At 28.9% G+C, this 26,855-nt stretch overlaps 1 protein-coding gene across 1 annotated transcript in view; it reads right to left on the bottom strand.

Annotated features, from left to right (window-relative positions):
• The window catches only part of LOC148234390 (uncharacterized), a 53,798-nt gene extending 27,651 nt beyond the window's left edge, over positions 1–26,147 (bottom strand). The window contains exon 1 of the mRNA XM_088188401.1: positions 25,861–26,147. The gene's annotated coding sequence lies outside the window, so the exon portion shown is untranslated. The remainder of the gene's footprint in view (positions 1–25,860) is intronic.
• Between the last annotated feature and the right edge of the window lie 708 nt (positions 26,148–26,855).

The following is a 26,855-nucleotide window of genomic DNA, read 5'->3' as shown; positions in this document are numbered from 1 at the left end:
TATTACAATACACAATAAAATAATGCAAATAAGTTATAAAATAATACATAATAAGAAAATAATTTATAAATAATGCCAACCGGGACAGCTCACAATTTTAATTAAAAAAAAATGTTTTAAAACCTAATATATACGATCTAGCTCAATTTTATATATTCATCACGATGATCAGTAAGAGTAGAAAAATCTGTGATGATCGATCGAATGTATAATTATATAATAATCACTAATTTCAATCCCCCAGACTCGATGGAAATTGAAAAACACTAAAATTCATATAGGACTCGAACTCAAGTCAATAATTTTAATCATTTATCTACATTATTATTTTTCCGCGTTTCTAATATACGAATAGAGAGACATTTGCAAAATGTTTTCCAAACGCTACAAATTCTCTGAGGTGGGATATTTATAGTATACGAGTACAATATTTGACCGTGGAATATGATATGATAAGCACATGTCAAGTTGAGAATAAGCTGATGGGTTAGTCACACAGACATATTTTTTTGAGTTAGGTATATATATGTATACCACACTATTTGGTTTTTGATGGGATTTTAACGCGAAGTTGATGAGATTTCTCTTTTCGTTGTTGAAGTGGTTGTTATGGTGACCACTAAATTGTGATTAATGGCACAGCTAGTTGAAAACCCCTACAAATGATTTATTTCAAAGCAAATCTTGCAAATTTCATATAATAATTAAGTATAACTACATTTAATCAGCTTTAGTATTTAAAACGTGTTTTAAAAAATTATAAACTGGTTTTTAATTCTACACATTGCTCCAAAAAAACTGGTTTTAACGCGGTTTTTTATAATACATAAAATATATTAAAAATTTTTGACAAAGCTTGAGCCTATTTTAATCTTTTAATTCTTACTATTTGAGAATTTTCTGAATATTAAATAATTAAATCGGCAATTTTAAAATAAGAAAGGTATGATCATTTATCTGAATATAGATTATCGCATTATGAAATATTTCATTTAAAATATTGTAAAATTATTTAAAAATATTAAGTTGAAAATATTTCCTCAAAGAAATATTTTTTTGATATCAGTGAACGAACGATTTTTAATAGGCGCTAATTATTTGAATATCGCAAAATTACTTAAATATTATCGATGCCATTAAAGCATGTTAAAATAAATTGATATTTAATACTGATTTTTTGTTCATTAATTAAATAAATTAATTAAATAAAGCTTCTTATTGAGATTAAAAATCAAATAACCAAAAGTCACTTATTAAATTGCTTCAAAATGTTAAGCAAACTCTTTTGAAGCAGCTGGAATATTTCTGGCAAAAACTAAAACATTATCATTAAACAAATTTTATCACATACATGATAAGAATTGTCTTTTTAATGTAAACTAAATTTGTTTCTAAAAGAAAGCTTAAAAATAAAAATTAGACAATTTTGTGATAATGATGACGTTGAAAGATCACTTTAAAAACAATATTTTTGCCACAAAGATAAAAAAATTCTTTATAAAAGTATTATATTGCACCCTTAAATAATTGTATTTTTAGCTAATTCATCAAATCACTTTTGCTTTGATTTTTTAAAGAAAGTTAAAGTTCTGAGTCTTAGAATTACAAGATATAAGAAAAAAGATAAACGATCTGATATAAAATATTTTTTATTTATTTTAGTGATTTTGCTGTAATTATATTTACTGTAGTTTCTTTTATCGTTTTTACGACTACTTGTGACACGTGGCTATTTGAATTATTTGGCTAGGATTAAACCTGATTACAGTTTTATCGCCACATGAATTAAAAAGACTTACTTTTTATGTAAAAACGCCAACATAACATATTATTTTATCTTAAAAACCAAGTACCATCGTTGTTATGCAATTTATATAGTAAAAAATCACACTTTATTTTCTAGAATATCAAAGCAAGTCTTAAATTAATTAATTATATTCTATGTATCATTACAATCAATAATACATATGTGTAATATTTTAAAGCTATATAATATATAATATACAAATGCAATTTTTTATATCAGCGTATCTTATTTTTATAGCTATAAAAATCTCTTTTGAAAATATGGATATACCAATTCATAAAAACTAATGACCCTGAAGATAATTTAACGAAATTGATTGCACTCATATTGAAGAATCATTTTGCCGCATATTCAGTAATTTAGAATCTTTCCATAAATACTGATATTTTAATGAAAAATAAAGTTTCGAACCATTTAGCTACGCAAGAGGTAATTTTAAGTTAATATTAAAGATCATGCTGCATTATATAATATTTATAGATATAATAATACACTATAGTTTATAATAATTAAACTTATAGTATTATGTTATGGCATAACCTTGTTCTGACTAACCACTAGAATTACACGTAATAATTCCAGTAAAAGGGATATTACGTAACGTTTGTTTATAGTATTGTGCATATGTATATTGTATATACACTTACATAAAATCAATATTGTTTATTTTAGATAAACTTATTTTATTACACAGTAATGAATATATCTTATAATTTAAAATGATTATTAGTCTCATTATTGACATGGCATTTTGTCAATGTTAGGTTCCAAGTAATTATGTTGATTAAATCGTTAGCATAAAGTTAGTTATTCTATTGTAATTATAGAAATGCTATCATTTGTCAGATAGTATGTCAGCATCCCACATTTTTTTTGATATTATTTTGATAAATCACGTGATTAATAAAGATATACTATTTAATCCAATGTAATTTATTCCAGGGAAATGTTATTTCAAACTAGAACCCTTAATTATAATTATCGAATTCCTTGAAATACGTAATATAGATATGAAACATAAACGAGTATTTACATAATCGTTTTATTTGTTTTGGAGCCGTAGGAGCGCGAAGATCTAATCGTTCATTAGCCTCCTTGATACATTCTCGTTCAAGGGGGAGATAATTCAGAAAGCTATTCAACAATTCAGTGAAGTATCTATTCCATAAACTTAATTACCAGAACCCGGAATTGACTCTCAAGGCGATTCTGTGCATCGTAGCGTTAATAGCACAACATTTTCTATACATATATACATATATTTTATTAGACAAACACGAGTATTTTACTAGATATACTACAATTTAACTGTTCATTAGAGTGCATATTTGTGTATAATTAATTTATAAACATATAATATAATGATTTCTTTATTGTTGGAGAAGAAGACACATAATACAGACGGTAGGCCATTTACTTGATAACATAAATAATCACTTAAAAAATACTGTTATTTCGTCATACTAAATATAAAGAGCTATTGTTTTTTACATATGATTATAATAATTGTATAAATTAGCAGTAAATATTTTTTCCATTCTAGTCTTCTGTACCAGCGATAAGCAACTCAAAGCGGTCGTTTAATTTGCTAAATTGAAACTGTTTTCAACTAAGACAATGTATTAATCTATACGATAATAACTTTGTATTTATTTTATCAGCGCCTTACTTAGGCTTTTGCAATATACATAAAAGTAACAAGATACTATCGATAATATCGATCTTTACCCGAGACACAGCTAGTTAATAGCGATACCAATAATTGTATGTCATGTCAATAGGTGTACATAAGTTTATCAATAATCCTGGAAGCTACGAGTCATCAAGCTACATAATAGCTGTCGATTTTTCGCGTATATAATTTTTTTTAGCGCCATGAATTTTTTTTATTGCAAATCTAACCAACATGACTTGACAGATTTTCTTAGTACATTATGATGACTATAATACAAACGATATTTATATAAAAACATATAAAAGTGCACATATAAAATAGATGAGCACCATCCCATATATTATTTTTATCAGCTCTTCATAGCTATAGCCGAAAAAATCCTTGTGTTTGGAAAGCTCGTTGAGAAGCTGGATGTCTCGTGCAAGAGGAACGTTCTCAAGCGCTGAGGTCCTAGTCGCAACGGGAAAGAATAAGGAACGCGATCGCGACTCTTCAGGGTACTCTAAAGCCCAGACGAAAATCGCCGAGATGCACTGAATTGTATATATGGATTGAAATTATACTAGGATTTTAAATAACGGTATTATCGAGAGAGAAAACGGGCAATACCGGTATACTAGTTATAACTTTAAATTATTATTCTATTTAATTTGTAATAAAAAACTAAATACAAATACCGCTCGCATGTTTCGCCATGTTAATTGAATATTAAATATTTTAATTATATCCATTTTAATGTTTACAAAGCAGATGTAATTATTTTTGGTAGAAGTTTGCGAATTTGTTGATTGCTTTTTACATTAATAATTAATTACAATTATATTACAACTATACCTAATTGTCATGTTAAGTATCTTTAAGTCATTTAAAATCAAATTGTATGCATTATTAGTAAATTTATAATATTAATTATTGTTGTATATTAATACATCCTTGCAAATTTTGCAAAAAATCTAGGGAATCAAGGGTCGGAACAATCTATTTGAAGATAATGAATGAAAATGTAGTAACTACTGCAGTTTTCCCGTTTTTTTTTTAAATATAATAAATAAGCGGGTCAGATTTTTATTTTATTAATGTCGGAAACTTATTTATAAATATTTTGTCTTTCAAACAATAAGACGCGTTAAAACAAACTACCTTACATTAAGGTACTTCTAAAAATACTTTATACGCTGATCCTTGTGCTATCTATGAGTACTAAAAAAATCAATAAGACGACTGTGTACAAAAAAAATGTTTATCCCATTTATTTCTTCACGTTCATTCATTCATTACATTATCGAAAAAAATATTTTTAAAAATGCGGGCGTCAAATCTTTCTACTTTTGGAGCAATAAGTATAGGAAAGCATAATCTTTGACAATACAAAAATGTTACCCTGCACATAAAACTATTATTTTCCCACCATTTGGTTATTATGAATTGACCATTAGTACCGTTTCTCTTTTAAGGCGTAAACATTAATTGAGAGTCTAAAAAGCGATGCAATTGGCTCGCAAACACCCTAATCTGAGAATCGCCAAAGCTGTCTCAAACTAGCGTTATAAAATATGTGACATTTAGTCACAAGCAGCAGAGACAGTATCGTCACAAAATACAGTAGCGGATGGTCCAGAAAACACAATGATAATAATACAACTAGACAAGCTAGCGAAGACTATCCGACTTTCAAGACCTGCGATTTTAACTTCACTGCCTTATAGCAACATATATTTTTTAATTTATATATTTTTATAAAATAAGCTATTACTTTAATTTGGTTACAAAACCCAAAAATAATATATAATACATTTGTTTTAAATTAAGTGTAATACATTTACATAAAAAATCTTTGAATATCGAATAATTTTATTTTGAATAATATTCCCCCCCTAAAACGTTATTTATTACAACTAATGCGCTTTTTTATTTTTTATTTTTCTAAAATAATTTTAAGAATAAAATTATATACATATATCTGCGAATGTTATAAATGCGTTTTGCACGATTAATCTATCCCGCATGTGACAAGTACAGGTGTATCGAATATTTGAAATTTTTGGCGATTATGTTTATTACTCCCAGGATTCATAGCTAATTAAATAGTACTGGATCTTGTAATTGAATATCCTACTTATAGTCCTATATTTTGTTAGAAACATACACAGTCAGTGTTTGATAGTTGATTGCTTAAAATTAAAATATATATTGTATCTCTATTATGGCTTTACAATAGGAATGTAAAATTAAAGTTAATTCATGTAATACGAAAATATGTATTCATTATCTATATTGAAAATATTATATATTTGTATCCTAGACTACCTGTAATTTTATATAACAAGATATTTGTACATCATGTTCGTGATTGGTTAATGAGAATAGTTCTTAGCTATTCATAACAGACTTCTATTATATTATATTATAGTTAGTTATCAAGCAACAAATAAATCCTTATGATATGCATTATTTTTATTTAATTCATTATATCAATTAACTCCAGAGTTCGATAAGCTTGCAAAAATGCGTCTGTTACACACTTTATTTATTTTATATTTATTATCTATCAGTCTGACGCATATCATTAATCAGTTTTGCGCAGCTGATTCATCTGAGTTGATAATTCATTGTGAAAATATAGGACATTCCCATAAATATAATGCAATAAACAATATATGAAGTGAACTAAATAAATGATAGTTATGAAAAGGTCTTGAAACTGAAACTCTTGACTTAGTAAAGTTAAGTAATAAAGGCTTACAGTAACAACTAATATTCTAATTCGAAATTTTATTTTTAAGTGGACTCGTTCCATATGTTCCTTTTTCATCTATAAATAAATAATAAAAAAAATGTTGAGTCATAAAAATGTTTCTGGTCTTGAACGTATGACTCGCAGTACATCACATAACAGTTGCATGCACCTGTTCCTAAATATAATATTTTAAACTTTCAAAAATAACTTGGCTAAGTAGTCTGTTTTGAACCGATTTTTATTACATCTAGATTATCGATATATTTTATTAAACTTAAGAAGCGGTATACTTTTTTTAATTTTGCCAAGTATTGGATCACACTAAATATGTAATGCATTATGTAATTGAATCAAAATAACATAATAACCACATTTAGAAAATTTGGGTAGAATTTCAACGATCTCAATTGATCCAACAATTAATCAACGTCACTTAAGCTACGTCGATCGTTGTATTATTTTAGATTAAGCCAACTTTATTCGCGCTCTATTTTTGTGTATTGGATTCGTTCATCAAAAAAAAACGTGCTCTTTACCGTTCCTCGAAATTTTACATACATATGTATGTACTCATTTTAACAATGTAATATTTGCGTGGCAAATATCAGGGTTTTGTCAGTTGACCTTTCATGAATAGATGAAACGTGTAAGGCTTTTTTGACATGTGAATACTAAAAACAGATCAATGGAATAATTATATTAGTACATAATATTTTGACATGACTGTTTTTATTTATAACTTATCGAAACGAGGTCTTGAGAATTAGACACAAATGTAACAAAAATAATGACCTGAATGCTCAGTAAAAATTACAAGACGTAAACATGACACCAAAACAGCTCACTCAGATATTGAATATCAAAGGTGTGTTAAAATACTTGCACGGAATTCATATACAATGTATGCGAATGTATAATAGCTGTTAAATCATAACATTTATAGAACCACCATTCATAGTTTTTCTCTTGACAAGATTTTTAATTATATTCTTATGATTGATTGTGACATATTATGACACATGGCACACATTGAATTCATTTAATTAAAAATGATTATAAGAGTAGATCTTGAATATAGAAAAAGTTAAATTTATTGGTTGACTTTAAATTTAATGTTGTTTTTTACTCACAATATATTTTAATAAAATATAGGATCATTTTGATTGCTATATTTGTTTTTAAGGAAAAAAACAGGATCTAAGTAAAGAAATAATAAAAAAGAAAAATTACTTATAAGCCAATTTTTTATGCGAAAAAATATCAGTGAATGTCAAGGAAAATATAAATATAAAACAAAATGTAATCGCAGAACAGATAAAATCCTTGCTTAGTTAAAATGTATTTTTCCATTTAAATTTAACATCATATGCCCATCCCACATTTAATTATTTCATGTGTCATCAATGGGTTCATATTGTTATAAATTGGCGGGTCTCTCACCGATGCCATCAATTCGATATTGTTGGGACCAAAAAAATCAATGAATGATGAGAATAAATCCTGAGATCTTTGATATAACTCGGCGACTCTTCTCGGTTTTTAGGTTCAAAGTCTATTGCGACTCTCGGTAGCTCCAGCTATCAATATTCCAAGACTCATATTCTGTAGTTAGTATAAATAATCGAACAAGTTTAGCATTTAACATAAGTTATGTTTTTTTTTGCATATAATTCATGACGTTTATAAATTAAAGAGGAACCAATGAGACAAAATCACCATTAGCAAGTACTTCAAATACGCATGATTCAATAAATCAGTGAATGGGTTATGATGATATTCAAAACATTTTTTTTGCCATAGTGACAAAAATTAAATGCGTTTATGTTAGTCATCGCTAGACAGTACATTTAGAGGTTGTCAAAAAACTTGTTTTTTTTTGTGATTTATTATTTATTTTGAATTATCTAGTATTTAATAATAAAACATATTCCAAAAGTTAGTGTAGGGAAAGTTATAAGGTAATGCTCTCAGAACAAATGAGAGTTATCTATTTATATGTTTATGCTAATTATAATGTGTTCAAACCATGATACTTCATTTCGCCCTCAAATAACCACAAAGACTGTAGGTAGTACAAAGAATTAAACAAGCTTAGCATTTAACCCTTTGAGTAGCGAGTTAATTTTACGAATATTTCCATAATTATTTCTGTTGTTATTTATTTATTATTATTTAATATTACATTTACAGTAAATAATAATAAAAAAAAATCAGTGAATCTATTACTTTTATTGCTTTGATTTATTGTATTAGTATGTTATAATAATTTATTTTACATATTTATTATATATTATTCGGTTTTTGTGGATTTTTTTTATATTAATACAGAGGCTTTCATTATTTTTTTATAAAATTAATATTAAATATTTTTTGTTACGTTAATTTATTTTGTACTCTTTAATTTATTTGTATTATATTGTATAGAAATTAATAACAAAAAAAAAATTAAAAAAAATAATATTTAATTATAATGTTTTTTATTTCTTCAGTTATATATGTAAATATATAACTTTCTGGGGTACCTCAAACAATGAAAGATCGACCGCCGTACATGTACGGCCATACTCCTCAAAGGGTTAATACAAGTCATCTTTTTTTTGTAAATTATCGATCATCGACAAGTATTTGAAAAATGCATGATTCAACAAATCAGTGACTGGATTATGATGTTATTTTAATGCACAGCAATTTTTTTGCCATAATGTTAAAAACTGAATCCGTAACGTTATTGTTAAGTCAGTCATCACTAGACAATACATTGACGAGGTTGTCAAAAGATCCTGTTTTGTCTATGACATACATATATCTAACTTTCAATAATTAAACCTACAAAATTCACTGATACTTTAAGGAAAAAATATTCGAAAATAAATTATTTCTTATTCGAAAATAAATTATTTGTGAGATTTTCAATATATAAAACAAAATTATTTGTATTGGTTTAGTTTTTAAATTAAGATATAAACAAGAACGGCTCAGGCACCATTCGCATATTTGGATGGATCAGGACTACTTGCTAATTACTACAAAGTAATGAACTGTCCATACAAGTGCCGACAAAGTCAAATGAATGTTTCAGGTACCTGAACTACCAAAGCTTTCTACACGATACGTAACAGACAATAATATAATCTGCTTAATATATGTATATATGTATATTATATTTATATATTATACACGGCGTGTTTGATCGTCATATAAGAAGAGATTAACCGCGCGATTAAGCAGTATAGTAGTAAAGTAACGAAGCTCTTGGTGGGTAATTAATTATTCTGTAATTGTTACAAATGCATTTCTGTCACGAATAGAGTCAATGCACCTTATATTGGTCCCTAAATGGATTTCATGCTTGTCCATATGCAACTAGTGAGAAAACTTATCACTGCCGATGAATCAATTCGTTAATATAATGCGGAAGCTATGAGAATTCTAAAGATCATATCATATCGTCACGTATTAACTTATTTGATTTGACGCATATGGAATGCAAGTAACCAGTGGTAAATAACCCGACTAATACCTGAAAGACCTGGGTACTAATCTTTTTTTTTTCAATTTGCATCGATTTGTAATAAACAAATAATTATAATTCTAATCGATCATAAAAGTTCTCCTAGATTTTTCTAATCTCACAGATGTGTGATTATTAATTAAAATAAAATTGCTCAGTGACATATATTGATTGTAAGCTATAATATTATTATTTTATAATTAATAAAAATAATTATAGGTAATGCATTAAATATTTTATTCTAGTACACCTGATAAATTCAAAATTATTTTCAATATGCTTTGAAGACCTAAAAGCAAAGGTAAATAAGGTTTGATTTTGACACATTTTTTGTTTTCCTTTCGAAAATCATTTGGGAATAAAATGATTGTCGATAATATCTACTATGACTGAAATTCGAAGAATTCGTTCCTTGAGCGAAATAAAATATTAAAAAAGCCGTCCTATATTATCGTTAAACGCTTATCTCAAAAACAGGTGTGCGTCGCAATTTTTTGTGAAATTTTATTTGAATCAGTTCAATAATTCGAACGCGGTTAATTTATTATAATTATTTCATTTATATGCAAACCCCCACATCGGATCCGATCTTTATGTATATCAAATCAGTTCCAAACATGAGTAGTTGTTATGTATTCTTCCATAAATTTTTAAAAAGCTAAAATGACGTCTCTAATCGAAAAGTATTTAATAATAAATTTTAATATATACAAAAATCCCAAAAACTTTGAAGTAAAATATTCGATTTAAAATAATAGTAATTTTATATAATCTGCTTATGAATGAAAATATGTGATTTTAGTTTCAAATGTATATTTCACTTAACGGTTTTTAAATATGAAAACATTAATAATTATCAAAAATTATATATTATTTTGTAAGAAAGCAATATTCTTATAAATTTGCTGATATCCTATATATTTATAGCCTGATGCTGTTATGTGTGTTTATAAATACTCAAAGAAGCTTTTAGTGAATAATTGTTAGGGAGGTCAACTGTCCGGGGGATCTTGTATTAGTAGATATATGTATGTTGTAATTTGTGGTAGTCTCTGTTATTTTCAGTACGCACCATGAGTTGGACAGGTAAGCATCGGAGCTTTGTTGTTCAAGCGTATTATGAGAACAACCGTCTTGTGATAACAGACACTTCGTACTCCGTCGATTTTAGGCATTCAAACTGACCGAAATGTGAAAAAGAACTGCATCTATTCAGAAATAGCCAATGCGTCAAGTCGTTTTTTTTGTAAGTATTATTCATGCCATTCGACATAATAAGATTGAATTTTAGAATGATTCAAATCGACGCCATTCTACTTGAGATGACTTAGAGTCTGATATGATTTTTAAAACCCGTTAAAACGAATCTGTTTTTATGTACTTTTCAGAAATATATACATATAAAAAAATTCTACGTAGCTTCGTTACTTTTTTATATCTTTTAAAAATGTGTGAGATCTTTATGCCCCAACCTGTACATACATACATATATAGAGCGTTTTTTATATTTAAAAAAAATGAGTTTCATGTGTCATAATTTCTGAGGGAAATAAAAAATATGAGTACACAAGGTACTCTTTGTAAAATATAAAATAACATTCCATATGTTGCAAATTATTAATAATTAAGTCTAATAATCAAGTTCTCTTAACAGTGGTTTAATTAATAAATAAAAAAAGTAATTAGCATCACGGTCAAAATTCATAAAAAGCTGGTGTTGATATTGGAAATTGTATGCAGTAAACCATAATCCTTAACGGCAAGCAGAAATAGTTTACAATTCCGCGAAAGGCTTGGTATAACCGAAATATTTTTATTTTTAGTTTCGTTTTACAAAAAAATATTGTCTGCTATAAGTCACGACACTTTTTTAATTAATTAGTTTACGACCGCAACTCGCACGATGGAATTTCTCTATCATAGTTTATTTGCAATGACAAAAGGACAAAACAACACTTTAAGCTGTATGATTGAACAAGTGTTTTTTAATAAGCCTAAATATGTGATATTTTTCCATTATGTTTATTTATAAGGTGTGTTTTATCGCTTTTCGCGATGAGCAGCGTGCTCGAAACATTTTATGTTGAATTAAAAAAACTTTAACATATGCTAAATTACCTATTAAATTTTAATGCATCATTCAGTAATCATTGTTGATTAGCCATAAACTCATTTCTTAGAGGTAGCTCTAAAGAAAAGTGTTTGTAAAATAAAATTTCACTTGTTTGCCGAGAGAGACTAATTCTCGGGACCCGACTCTGAAAAAAATCTATAGCTACCGGGAGTTTCCCTAGAATATCTTAAACCCACATAGAAACTTTCTGCCATAAACTTAGTTTCATCAAAGATGAAATAACTGAAAAATCTGTGTTAGAATCTTATGAATTCTAATGTTTTTTAATTAATATCATATCTGAGTAATTATTATATATTTATAATTCAGATCGATAATAGTTGATTAGGTTTTCTTAGATTTTTTTAATCTCACGGATGAAGTTTGTGATGTCTGATTATATTAAAATTGATCTATTGATTGTAAGCTATAAATAAAATATAATTAATAAAAAAATATATTACTGATTTACAGATTTGTGTATCGCTACTGACTTAGTAGTTGATTGTGTTAACCCTAATGAGCCGCATTGGCATCACAATAATATATAATTCATATATCATAACTTCATAACATATAAATCTTACTTTTCAATATTTTTTTAAGAATATTAAGGCAAACTTAAATTGAAATATATTTGTGCTACAAATTTCAATTGTACACATTATTAACTTATAGATTTGTAGATTTCACAAGAAACATTCCACCATTAGATTGAATACACAAACGCAACGGAAACAATAATCAATATATGTCCGAAACGAAGTGTGTGCTTGTCTTTCCATAATGAAAGATGCTCCTTTCGAATATTTTACAAGAAGCAATCTATCGTCGGCGGTTCTATAAATATAAATTACTCGTTCAATGTTTTTAGAACAGGGGAAATATTCATATTTTAATAAGACACATATCAGTTTACGGTTCTGTTGATGTTTTACTACCCCTAATTAAATACGATATAGGATAATTTTCAGTAATCCCGAAATTAGTGTCGTTATTTTTAAATATAAATTTTAATAGTCAGTCGTGCTTTTACTGTTGATACCTGAATACGTATTTTTTTATATCTGTTTTGATGAAATCTATACTAGAAATTGCGCTCTCAAATTTACGATGGCAGAATTGTTTATATAAAATTAATTTCTTAAAAAAATAGATACGGCCATTAAAAACATTTTTAAAGTAATAAATAATTCATTAAATATGCGTAAATGTCAAAGATGGTTTTAAAAAAAGGTATATCAAGAATAGTCCTGGATGTGGGAGACCAGCAAAGATAGACGACGATGTCTTGGCTGCAGAAATGAAAACAAATCCTACTCAAATTATCCATCAGCTGACCGAGAAGTGTGATTCAACAATGCATAGACATATTTAGAACATTGGGAAGGCTTGATGACAAGGAGTATGGGTTCCACGCGAATTGAGCGAAGAAATAAAGCTGAATCGCCTTTTTTTGATCATTTAATAACTGGAGATAGGAAATGAGTGTTGTACGACAACAATCGTCGTGGAAAACATCGGTTATCTAAAGGTGAGGTAGTAAAACCTACATCGAAGCCTGGATTCACCGTAAAAATGTTATTTTATATGTATGGTGGCATTCAAAGAAATTGTGCATTATAAAACCCTTAAACCTGGCTAAACAATAACATCAGTCATCAGAAGTCGAATAACTCTACAACACGACAATGCGCATCCCGGTATGGCGAAATAGTTTCTCGATTTAATCAAGGAACTTGACTGAAAGGTTTTATATCATCATCAATTCTTCAAACCTTCCGAGTACCATTTATTTCTGATAATACAACACTTCCCAGATGAAAAAATCAGAGTGTCGATCATGTGGAAAAGGAGCACATCAGAATATTTTTAATCGAAGTCTACAATTATGCTAAAGGAATTAAAAAATGACCGCGAGGTAGAAGAAGACATTCATTTAAATGAAGATTTAAAGTTAATAAATCAACAATAGATTATATTGTTAAATTAATTATATATATCATATATTGTTTATAACTCGATTATATACATATGTCGAATTAATTGCAGTCATAAAGTATTATACATTGATCAATCTAAATTTTTAAATACAATATAATAAGTTGATACAAATATTCGCCTATGCAGATGACTCAGATATAATTAGATATAAACAAGCACTAGCGGATGCTTTTAATGTTCTCGGGTTATCAGACAAAAAAAGGCATGCCGGTTATAACTCAACTGCAAACAAAAATAAATCAACTATTAATATATCAATATTTTCATATATTTCGAAAACATTGTAACAAGAGATTAAAACACTTCCAAAAGTTTTCTGCTGGATTTTTCAGTTCCGAAACGTTGGACTAACTAAATAAATATAGTAACATGATCTTCAGGTACTTCTGATAATTGCTTTATTTTTAGATGCTCTTATTTTTAATACTATACTATTGTAGACATACTCGGAATGTAAAATATCTATAAATCCTATCGATATCAAGAATTTATTTGTTTACGTTAGTATTATGTTTACAGTTTATACTTAAGTGTTCCATAACGCATTCAACGAGAACATGTTACTTATAAACAAATTAAAAGCAAATTTATTTATAAACACAGAGTTTGTCGTATAAATAAATTGCGCATTACGACATGCACGTGTGAAAGTGTACTTTGATGTAAGTACAGACGATTCTTGAGCCTACGCATTTTTTTTTATAAACGTGACCTTTTGTACTGGACGGATTTAGGTGCGCTACATAAAACGCTTCTAGAATAGAACGTTTGGTGCAACTGCTTATCGATCGGGATTTCTAATTAAAAAACTCTCACAGAATGTAGGTATGTTGGTTATTAATACATATCAAGCGAAGAAGTAAAATATATAATACAAAAGTATTATACAATTTTTTTCTTGCAATTGGATTTTGCTAAAAGCAAATTAAAAGGCGCGGGTCAAATATTTGAACCAAGTAATCTAAATATAAAGTAAATTACCGCATTAAAAAATAGCTAAAGAAAAAATATATCGATTTGATTATTGTAAAAATGAATTTGCTGTTTTAATATGCAAATAAATTCAATAAGCAAAGAATTCCACGCATGTTATTTTTTTCCCCACTGGTTTATCAAAACTCACTCGGCTATAATTCGCTTTTAATTCTGTAACTTTTTTTTAAGATATGCTACAAATTATATTTAAAAATGTTATTATTCAACTACACAAAAAAACAATTTTAAGAAGTGTGCCGATCTAGGAATCATAATAAGAATGATATAAAGCCTAATTAAAACTGCTTTCATAAAAAGAAAAGAAAATTTGGTACTCCGTTCCTTCCATCAGATAGTGGATCATAAGTCGTCGACGAGAATGCAGGGCCCACATTTAAGCAATCCTCTGAAATAGAAACCTCAACTTTCAGGGCTGTATGAACAGAGTAGGGCCCTTCACAAAGTATCAGTCAACAGTCAATCAGGCGACACCAGAGCGCACCTCTAAGGCGCGTCGCTTAAGGTCTGCGCTCCCGAATACTTTGCCATGTAAACGTATTTTACTAATGTTTTATTCAAGTTTGTTTATTATATACATAAATTACATGTTTTTGTGAATATAAAATGTCTTAAATGGTGCCCATTTCGACAACCTTATTATCGCGAAAGAAGAAAACGTTTATTTTATACTGGTTTCCAATTGTTTTTTTCTAAAAAATAATTATTGTTTTTTAAGGATTGTTATTAGGTTTAATTAAATAGTATGCTATATCACAGGTCTCGGCAACCTTTTTTGGCTTCGGGTCAAAATAATTAAAATGTGACTATTAAAAAGAATATTCGGATCAGTGAATATTTTTGGTCCTAACAACCATATATGTGGTCTAGTCGTGACATCGTAACACGTTAAAAAAACGATATTTGCAGAACTGAAATGGGTCACTTCAAATCACCAAACGGGTCACTTGGTGACCCGCGGGTCATAGGTTGCCGAGCCCTGCTATACCACATGTAAGCATTAGATTATTCAATCCTGATTAGAACAATTGCATATAAGGTATATAATATTTACGTCCTTTTTATGTATATAGATAGAAATGTCATTTCAGTCATGCTAATGACAGTTGTTGTATAATAATATTACATAAGAAACCCAGAATATTGTAAATTAATTTCGCACAATAATTCAACAGATACACGCAGATATAAAATTTAAAAAATCCGTCTTTTTTTGAAATTGTGCATATTCAAAAAACATTTTTTTATCAAAAAAAAAATTTTTTTTGAATATGCACAATTTTGGAAAAAAAAATTGAGTAAGATCAAGATTTTTTTCAGAAACAGATTTATTAGTCTGCCTAAAATACAGATATTAATAATATTTTTCACACGGTACTTTTTGATGAATTCAATCTCTATCCTTTGAGCACAAAAATAATTATAGAACAAATATTTTTCAAATAATTGTAAATTTTTGTTAATTCTTCAAATGGTCAGTAGATTTTCCCGTAAAATTTATTAATTATTTTTTCATAGCATATCTAGATTTTAAGTTATATCAATACTTTTATTTAAATAAACCAAAAATATTTCGATGCTTCTGAATATATAATGTTAATAGATGGTTATTATATATTTTTTTTTTTATAAATTAGCAAACAACATACTGATGTATTTTCAAAAAAATCTATAGAATCTAGTTTATAAATTTAATTTTTTTTGCAATGGTTTGCAATCTGTAGATAAAAAATATCTTAAAAATGTCTTGCGACTATTTTTGTCAAATAAAAAGAGTATTTCTTTATTCTTGGCCTTTGTTAATATAATATGATTTAAACTATTTGCAGTAAAGAATATCTCTTGTCCATTAGAACTTTTAAAGTATAGTTTTTTACTCGCTGTTCATTGACATACGTATAACCAATTCAATTCTACTTGTTTTTTCATGTAAAACATATCTTTGTTTCTTTACAACTGGAAATTATATTGTGCTTTATAATGAAAAGATGTTTTCCACAGTTACAAAACCATATTATGTTGCAAAATTTAATATTTTCAATACAATTTTCAGTACGAATAATACCGAAACTCGATAAAAAAAATCTGGTTAAAGTAACATAATTTATAGTTAGAAAGCGATATTTAAACAAAAGCGTTTCATGAATCAACCTTTGGAGAAACCGCTTGAAGAAAAAAGCAAAAAAATATATAAACAAATAACAAGATGTAACTACTTATATACATTTTACAGCCGTTTACTCCAGAAAACACATAAACGCTTTCTCCATTCGTCAAAGCTTCTCACAAGAAGCACATGAAAGGGTTCGTAAGAACTCGATTTCAAGAGGCAGAAATATCTGGAAAGTTTGCCTTCCGCGACTATTTTTCCCCAAGACCCTACATCATTCATTCGGACTCTCTCGTATTCGACACCACCACCGTCCGAAATTGACACATTTATATATTAATTGTTAAAGTTACTTTTTAATGAAAGCCAAACGATATAACTACAAAATACAGTGATGTACTATTAAAAATAGTTTAAGGCAAGCTATATGACGCGTTATACATATGATTAGAAAAAAATGACTCAAATATATGCCACTTAAAAATAAAAAAATAAACAATAAAGGGGTATTGCTAATAATAAGTGGATGAAACTTATTTTCTATTAAGTAATAATAATTAATTAATTCCTAAAAAAAATCCATGAAAATAAAAAAATAAGTGACTTTGTATTCAAAGAAGATCAATCAGAAATAGTTTGCCATTTAATGCTTTCACCATATTTGAGAGCAGTTCTGTTAGCTAAAGGATTAGTCTATCATTTATTCCGTGGCTTCGACAATAAACAAACATTAAAAAAATTCTGTCGCTTTATGAGTTCTAAAAAAAAAATACTAAATTCGATTTTGGTTGAGTCTGTTTATTTTCAAAAGAGCAAAGGTTCCCAGAGTTAAGATGATTATAAATCATATTCATAACTCGAGCTATCATGAAACATATTTGCCGCAATTGCTAACTAATACATACTTTGCGTGGCATTCACACGCACACGTGTCATATCAAAGTGACAATATGTAATTCAAAGCGTAAATGTGTTTATATTTTATGTAAAAATATAAATTGCAAGACTCAGCGCAATAAATTTCTCCGTACGCGTAAAACAACGCCCACATACACACCATATTTTTGTGTGACTAAATAACATGAATTTTTTGTTTGTCACTATTAGAAGATCTTATGTAACGATACGCACAAACATCACATGTGGAGAAAATCTGACCCACATAATTCGTTTTTTTATTAGTCTTACTACTTCAAGTTCAAAGTATTAGATATTTCTAATTCAGATACAAAAAATGTTGTTTTATTCATAGTCAGAGATTATTAGTGTCGTTATTGCACTGAAACTATATTAAGAACAGACGCAAAAATGTTTTGTTATACCTTAAAGGTTAGAATACATGTAAAATAATAAATACTGCAGTATGACATGTCATAATATATTTTTGTGTAAATAATCATTAAAAGAGTTCTAATATCTCTTAGTAAACTTGTTTAAAAAAAGTAGGAAAATTATGCTTTCAGATTCTAGATAAGAAGGTAAACACCGCTTTGAGATGTTTATTACTTAACGGGAATTTAAAATCATGCATCATTTTTTCTACCTTCTCTACATCTTCATTGGGTTTGAATCACACATTAATACTAATGTTTTTTCATCGTCTCTGAAAGATCGGAATTAGTGTTAATTATATTATAATAAATTATATCGATCATAACAGATTAGGTTTTCCTAACAAAAAGTCATTCTTAAAAGAGAAGCGATGGACTAAAACATGGCCCAAATCGACGCATTAGTCGGAGGGTGAAGAATGGTAAAGGGTCAAAATATCTCTTCTACCTCAAAAAGAGTTGTTTTGTATGCATCAGACACTTCATTTCGGATTTCGTTTCCGACTTGAGACTAGAGATTGCAATACCGGTAATACCGCTTGTATATTTTTATCTCCACATTTTTACCCAAATAATCCATGAAATATGTTTCACTAAACATTGGTTATAAATTATAGCAATAAGTAAGTCACAAAAAATATATTTAAATAAAAAACGTATTTGAAAAAATCGCGCGAAATGTATGTTTTTTAAAAAAAACCTTTGTCGTTGGAAATTAATGCAATGTAATTTTTTCCTGTTAACAACTAAAGATAAGTTGTATTAGACAAATATCAATGCAATAATCTAATATTAATATTAAATGTAAATTAAATTCAAATAATTTTACTTAGTAAATATGAAAAATATATTTTTGTTATTATTGTAACAAGTAAATATATTTTTGCTTTTTATTACCTCACATCATTGAGAGTACTTAAAAAAGTTTCAAATTTTTAAAACACACGTATAACATAATTAAAAAAAAAATGCAAATCAATGATTTTTTCAAAAAAAATTGGAACATGTTAGGCTAAATTGTCTGGGACTAATGGGTTATGCAGTATTTACGTATTTTTTATTCTATAATATTCACATAAACGTTTATAACTCAATGTTACCTTTAACTTGAGTAAAAATAAATATGTATACAAAAGATAAAAATAACGAGTAATATAATTTATTGAAATAAATTAGCGAGTGATGCTCTGGCCCCTGGCATAAAAATTTAGGAGGCATTCAGAAGCGGTCATTCAAAGACGATGCTGTCCTAGATTTATTGTTCAAAAAGAAAAAAATATTTGGTGCCCGAATTATCAAAAATATATTTTTTTATAATCTAATTTAAATATTAAATATATTGATACAATAGTTGCTGGGGAATTAAACATGGTGAATCTTGCGAACGGTACTTGGATTAGTTTTTGGTCAATTAATTAAAATAATAATAATAATTTCAATACAGGTAATACCGGTAAGACTGTTTTTTTATCGGTAATAGCTGTTTTGAAAATAATCGTAATCCCTACAGTTGGGACACACGAGAGTTCAGCCGAGCACCAAACATAAAAAGTGGCCGCTTTCGAAGTCGGAAATCCAAGAATTTAACCGATCTTCAGAGAGGATTTGGAGACCACGAGAACAACACGTATATATTAAGTGATGTTTACTGTTAACTGTTACGTTGATTCCAAGCGATTTAAACTTTATGATGTTAATCCTAACACGAAAAAAATGAACGGATTCACATGGAAAGTTGTCAATCATTCTCTATATACATATATATAATTTGTTTATTTTGTTCATTCTCTATATATATATATATGGATCTTTTTCTAATATATGTATGAATGTATATACAGTATATATAATTTAATTACATTTATGTTTACACAAATAATATATTTTTAGTGATCGCCCACCATGACATACAGAATTATTAGAAAAGCATCGTCAGACCCACCCTGTACAAATTTAGTATGTATAATATAATCCGTGCTCTACATAGAAAACGTATTACGTTACACATGATCGGTGTAATATTACACCGATAGCCCAAGTCCAATATGTCAGGGTTCGTTACGGGTCATGACTTAATTCCCTCATGCGATCGTTAACCGTGAAATTTCTCGGGGTCGCTAGATTTATACGTGAATTAGTACTCGTATTATAACATAACCCTCTATGTATTAATTAAGGGACTCTTATTTCTTATTTACGACGCCAATTACCGACGTGGTATGATTAAGCATCATTCGTGCCAGTGAGATTAATGTGCGTCGAACAGAGACCGACCAAATATATGTACGCTTAACCATGGTTTAATTTTATTTGTTATTATTAGAACGGAAAACCTCAAGGCAAGATCATATTGATTGTCAAAAGTGAGTTATCATATCTACTAGAGCAGCTGTATTCAACCTGCGACCTAATCGAAGATTTTATTTTGTGAGTCTGCTTACAATCGTCACACTCGGTTAAAGTAAGAGTATGACGTCTAGAATCTAACCATCGAACAATCGAGAAATGCGTTTATTACAATGTATGTATTTTTTATTCAAGTTAGCCACAGTTTCGGAATTTTCAATACCGGTATTGACATTATTATTATTATTTTAATTAACTGACTATAAAAAAAATCCGAGTAAAATCTGTGACCAAAAATAATTATTAATCAATAAGGATAAACAAGACAATAGTGCGACCACACATAGCTCTCGTTAGGACTAGAAAAAAAGTTTCCCATAAATAGCACGCAAGTATTCTCCGTTGCATTGAATAAATTGTTACGAAACAGTCACAGGAAACAATATATCACCGGAAGATAAAAAGTCACAACATTGCCGTTGCATAATTCGACCTCGGAGATGTTCATTAAGCAAATGTCACTTTATAAAAGCGTATACATATTTCGTTGTTCTAAGAAGCGAGTGCAACGATTGGCTGGATGATCGCTGCATGATTGTGGTTGGTCAGTAAGCTTTGCAGCCCTGACTACTTAAGGCTGATCTCCAATGAGGACCAGGCAGACACTCGAATATACTAGCAGACAGTGCCCGCCCGCGTACAACATACGGTTATAGACGCTCACATCCTGAGAGGCACTCTACAATACCAGCACCGCAGCAGGGACGGACCAATCTCCGCTATACTGTCGTGCCACACTCTAAGGATCTTTCACTGACTTTATCCCTCCGCCAGCTTCACCACCACCGCCTGGACAATAACGATCTCGCTAACGATGTCGCAATATGTAAATTTAAATAATACTAGTTTCCACCTGCGCCTTACTGGCTGCGAAGTCAGACCCCAAAGGGTTAGAATCCAGAAAATATTTAGAAAGAACTTCCACGTGCTATGAAAGACGTATCTATAAATAATTATTTTGAACAATTTAGTAAGAGCTGACAACACTGCGACTGGTATATAGTTATTTATGCACAATTCGTTACCCTTTTATGATTTTTTGTGCATTTCCAAATATCAGGAAATAATGACGTTTTGAGAAGCAGTCTTGAGAGTATTCTCATTAGATAAAAGGAGTAATGTTGCATATGAAAAAAATTTTTAAATGTAGTTTAGAAGCAAAACAAAGTTATATAAAATCTTTAATAGTGTTTGCGAAATGTCAGCGGATGTTTTTTTTCTTCTGCAATAAAATGCGCTGAAGTTTTAAATTATTGTCATAGTAATCGCAGGAATCACCTTGGTGATCCCAATGACACGCATGCGGCCATGGAGAACTCAGAATATGTATTATATGCTGATGACCAGAAAGTGTTCGCAAACAAGAATTCGAACAAATTTGGATTCGTTGTCTTTCAGCATTTTCAAGCGTCATATTGATACATTTTACAGATCTCCCTTATTATATGAGACATTGATAACAAAGCACCAACCTTGAAATCTATAAAAATAAAAATAAAAAATATTCATTGGAATTAGATACATAGATTTACTTTATTTTCAATACAGTAAATCCTCGGTCTTCAATATTTACCATCAAAGAAACTAAGCGCTCAGATCATAAATACGGTTTTGAGAAGTTGACACACTCTGGGTCTAATTTTGTTCCCGATTGTATTAAAAGGTTGCGAAGATTTCATATTAAAAAGTTTGAACATTACTCCTTTCAACATCGATTTATAACATTTAAGGACTACAAGAAAAACTTATAATTAAAGCTTAGGAACGTCTTACTCCTGATTTAAAGATTATCAGACTAGTCTTACAAATGAAAATATAATTCAAAAATTTAAAACCAGTATGACTGGCTAATTGGTCGAAAGGTGAAAAACGCTTAATTTTGTTTTTTATATCTATTATTTGAAAATGCTTTATCGTGGACAAAAGCAGACATAACCGACAAAAGCAGCTGAACATTTGGAATTTTAATAGCAGAGTGGTGAATATAGTTTTTGAATTTTTAAGGACATTTTAATGATGTGTTTTGAATCCCTTCAAGTAAATAAAAACAGTGACTGTATAAGGAGCTGCAAAACTTCTCCGCATTTTGAGTGATATTAATTTAAATTTTTGCTTAAACAAATTCATGAAAATATTCCTCATATTGATACTTTTTTTGATACAAAACTGCAATTCTAATTTATCAGTTATTTGTGAAGAAGTAAAAGAATTCTACAAAATTATCGATGAAAAGAGGAACGATCTTCCTTAAATAAATGGAGAGTTTATCCCTGCGGCAAAAAGAGCAAAATATAATATGATTATATTTCAAATTAAGGAGCAATTTCGTTTTTCGAAACATTCGGTGAAATTTCATTCTATGGAATGAAAGGAAAACCTGATTAGAAAAAGAGCATTTACAAACAGAATTAAAAGTATTATATGAACGGCCGGAATTTAAAAATTTATTGAAATTTTCCAGCTATTTTTCTATTTCGCTAAACCTATTTAGAGAATAAGTGGGTAGTGAAATTGGTGTATCGAAAAGGGAAAGGAAATCCCTATTAAACAGTCCAGTCAGTAAGTTTTATGACACATTTCGTTTCGGCATCCTCAAACATTTTCCGTTAAATAAAAAAAAATACAATTAAATAATAATAATACACTTTAATCTTTGAGCTTGTAAATTTAGTATTTAAATAAAAAATATTTAATAGGATTAAATTTAATCATAAAATCATATTTATAAAATTTTCAAGATCGACAGCCATTATTCAATTTCATAAAATATATACATTCATGTTTTAACATTTAAATCATTATTGATAACATTTCACATTAATAGTTATTTGATTAGGTAACTAATATTTACTGTATATTAAATTTATGAATAATTTTTCATCAAAAGTTCTATGAAATATGAAACACTAAATGGATTGATATTTTTAGAATATAATAACAGCAACGATAAATTACATCTTTATGAAAAATTTGACTTAGGAATTTAAAAAAATATTTCAAGTCTTATGTAGTAAAATATAAATGTATATAATGTTCTTGTTTTCTATATCTATTTTTATACGTTATTTATTTGAACAATATGTGTGTACAGGAACGTCATTTGCGAAGGGGGACAGGTAGAGGCTTTTGCCCTTTGAATTTGAACAGAAAAATGCATGCCATTTAATGAAATACTATGAATCTTATTAAAATCAAAATAATAAAAAAACGACCACTGACTGGCGAAAAGTAATACATACATACTTATCAATATTTATTTACATGCTATGTATAAATGTTATAATGAATATGTATTTTTCAGTGAAGTTATATTTTCACTAGTGAAATCCAAATACATTTTCATTTAGATATAATGTACATATATTTCTACTAGCGAAAATTTAATTTAACAAATAGGCGCTAATATGCTGCTCTAAAATGTCTACGAAGCTCAATTTGGCAATTACTAAATATCCATTTGCTATTCAAACCAAAATGCATACTGAGGAGGGGAAAATAAGCGGAAGAAGAATGATATAAGAGGTCAGAGTACATTCAAATCGAATTTTGCTCAATAGGAGGACGCAAAAACTATTATCACTTCTCAGAAGTCAAAATTCCACGTCAAAAGTAATAAAATCGTGTCGGCGCCATTGCAGTGAGAACGCTCGATAACGAGCGCACAACGGCGACGGCTCGATTTTATAGCTTTTAACTCATATTAGTCAATATTCGATTTAAATATGTTTTAATCGATCCTCAGATATTGTTATAACGCTAGATAACAGAGTGTTACGGCACAGTTTTATTGCTTTTTACGTGAATTCTAAACAGAGACCAGCTTGAATTTAGACAGAGAAATGCATGTCATTTAACGAAATACTATGAAACTTGATGTAATAGAAATATTAAAAAACGATCACTTACTGGCCAACTTTTACCCCTCCTCCTGTATAATGCAGAAATGACATCCTATGTGTGAGTGTACATGAATATATCGATTAAATAAAATATGAATAATTATACTTTTGTTTTATTTTATATTCAAACGTTTATTTCATTTTATAATTAAAATACGAAAATCAAATATTTTAGTTTATAATTGTACCCGGTTAATTTAAAAAAAATATATTAAAACCGGGTATTTGGATGCCCTAGAATTAATGTGATCAAAAGGAAAATGGTTAATTTATTGATCAGGGACCTTATTTAAGCTTTTGTACAGGGTGGAGCAAAACTTAACCGATTTATAAATATATACACATATAAAATTGTTAAAAATCGTTTATGTTTTTTTATTGCTCGTGTTCTATATTCTCAATGTTGCTACATTTAAAAAAAATATAATTTTATGATTTAAATTTTTCAAATAAAATTCTTTTATTTTCAGTGTATGCTATTTAAATAAAATAATGAGACGCAGTGAATTTTATTACGAAAATCATCATGTACTTATACAATAACGAAATTTGAGAAAATATTATTGAGTTCCAAGATCCATGATGATAAAAATGAACCATTCATGTCGTAGGTTTTACCAAAAGTGCACTTTCGCTAATGACTAATTCTACGTCATATGGAATCTTCACAAAACGACGGCTTAAATTCTCTGTATTCATTTCACGATGTGAAAATAAAAACATTTGTTTTTCATTTAAAAAAAATTAGATTAAATAAATAATTGTATACGAATTTATGTTCAATATATTATTTTTGGAACAAATTCGATGTATATACATATATAGATCGGATTCGTTGCATCATTTGCTTTGTGCGGAATTGCATGTAAATTAAATCACCAGAATTATTATCAGCTGCAATTGATTTAATTGAGACATTTTAAATGCATAATTTTATCTAATTAATTGTAAAAATGTTCGGAACGAATTTTATATACATAAAGATCGGATCTATCGGAAGTAGGCGTTTGTTTTGTATCGATTTACATATAAATTAAATAGCTAGACATAAATTCGCAGCGATCGAATTATTGAACTGATTGAAATATAATCTTTGCGTCTCGAAAAAACTAACACAAATAACATATTTAATTAATATGATGTAATATGATGATGGAAATTTAACCTAGCACAGGCAAAAATGATGTCTGAAACATCTGAAAATGTGCTTCATTTTAGTAAAAAATGTGACTTGCCCCCTTATTATACTGAAAATAAAATAAAGCGGTACTCACTGGCTACGAGCGCGAATTTATTACAGCGCCGGCTGGCGTCGACGATTCAGCTCTATCTTTACACGGCGTCACAACAAAACAAACTAACGAAACAACTGTCAACCGACCCACGCCGGTCGAGTCACTGACGAGCGGCGAAAAAGTCGGAAGAGTAACCGTGCGCCGGTGTGCCGAGCGAGCGGACGTGCGTCTGACGCGAGGCGAGCGACACGACTGATCGGTGCAGACCGCACTAGACCGTGGCACTGCGATCGCACAGTGTGTACTGCAACCGAATGCACGCGCACAGCTGATAACGCCCGGTGCGTGACTTTATGTGAAAATAATTACAAATCAAACCGGGAAAATTTGGATGTAGCTCGCAGTATCGTAGCACAAGGGTAGCGAGTAGTAAATTTGTATTTTATTTACAGTTTTCCCCAATGCGTCATGATTGCATGCATCTTGAACAGCAAGGTATACATTTATGTTAAATATTAACAATAAGTAAATCTCACTAATTATATTTAAATAAAAAACGTATTTGAAAGACATGCGCGAAATCTATGTTTTATCCGTAACCAACTAAACATATGTTGTCTAAATGATTTAATTATAATAAGTAAATATTAAAATGTGTTGTAACAATTAAATATTATTATTACCTCACATCAGTGGCGTAGCTATGAGGCGGAGGGGGCGGGCCGCCCCGGGCGGCACTTGCTTGGGGGTGGCATATTCGCGATGGGATCGTCTAGTGTGGTTCTTAACCCTGAATGCACTAAAACATTTATAAATCCACGAATAACAAGAGCTTAATAATAATAAATTTATTATTTTAAAAAATGCTGATTTTATGACCTTACAAAAAATGTATGGGGGGGGGTGGCAATTTTAAGGATCGCCCTGGGTGGCACATACCCTAGCTACGCCACTGCCTCACATTATTGACAGCACACAAAAAAGTTTCAAATTTAAAATATGTTATACATGTTATGTAAAACATAATTTATTTA

The sequence above is a fragment of the Plectrocnemia conspersa genome, unplaced genomic scaffold, assembly GCF_051122295.1.
Source record: "Plectrocnemia conspersa isolate PC_06_02 unplaced genomic scaffold, ASM5112229v1 ptg000006l, whole genome shotgun sequence".
In the NCBI taxonomy this organism is placed as follows: Eukaryota; Metazoa; Arthropoda; class Insecta; order Trichoptera; family Polycentropodidae; genus Plectrocnemia; species Plectrocnemia conspersa.
This window is presented reverse-complemented; position numbering and strand designations above follow the sequence as displayed.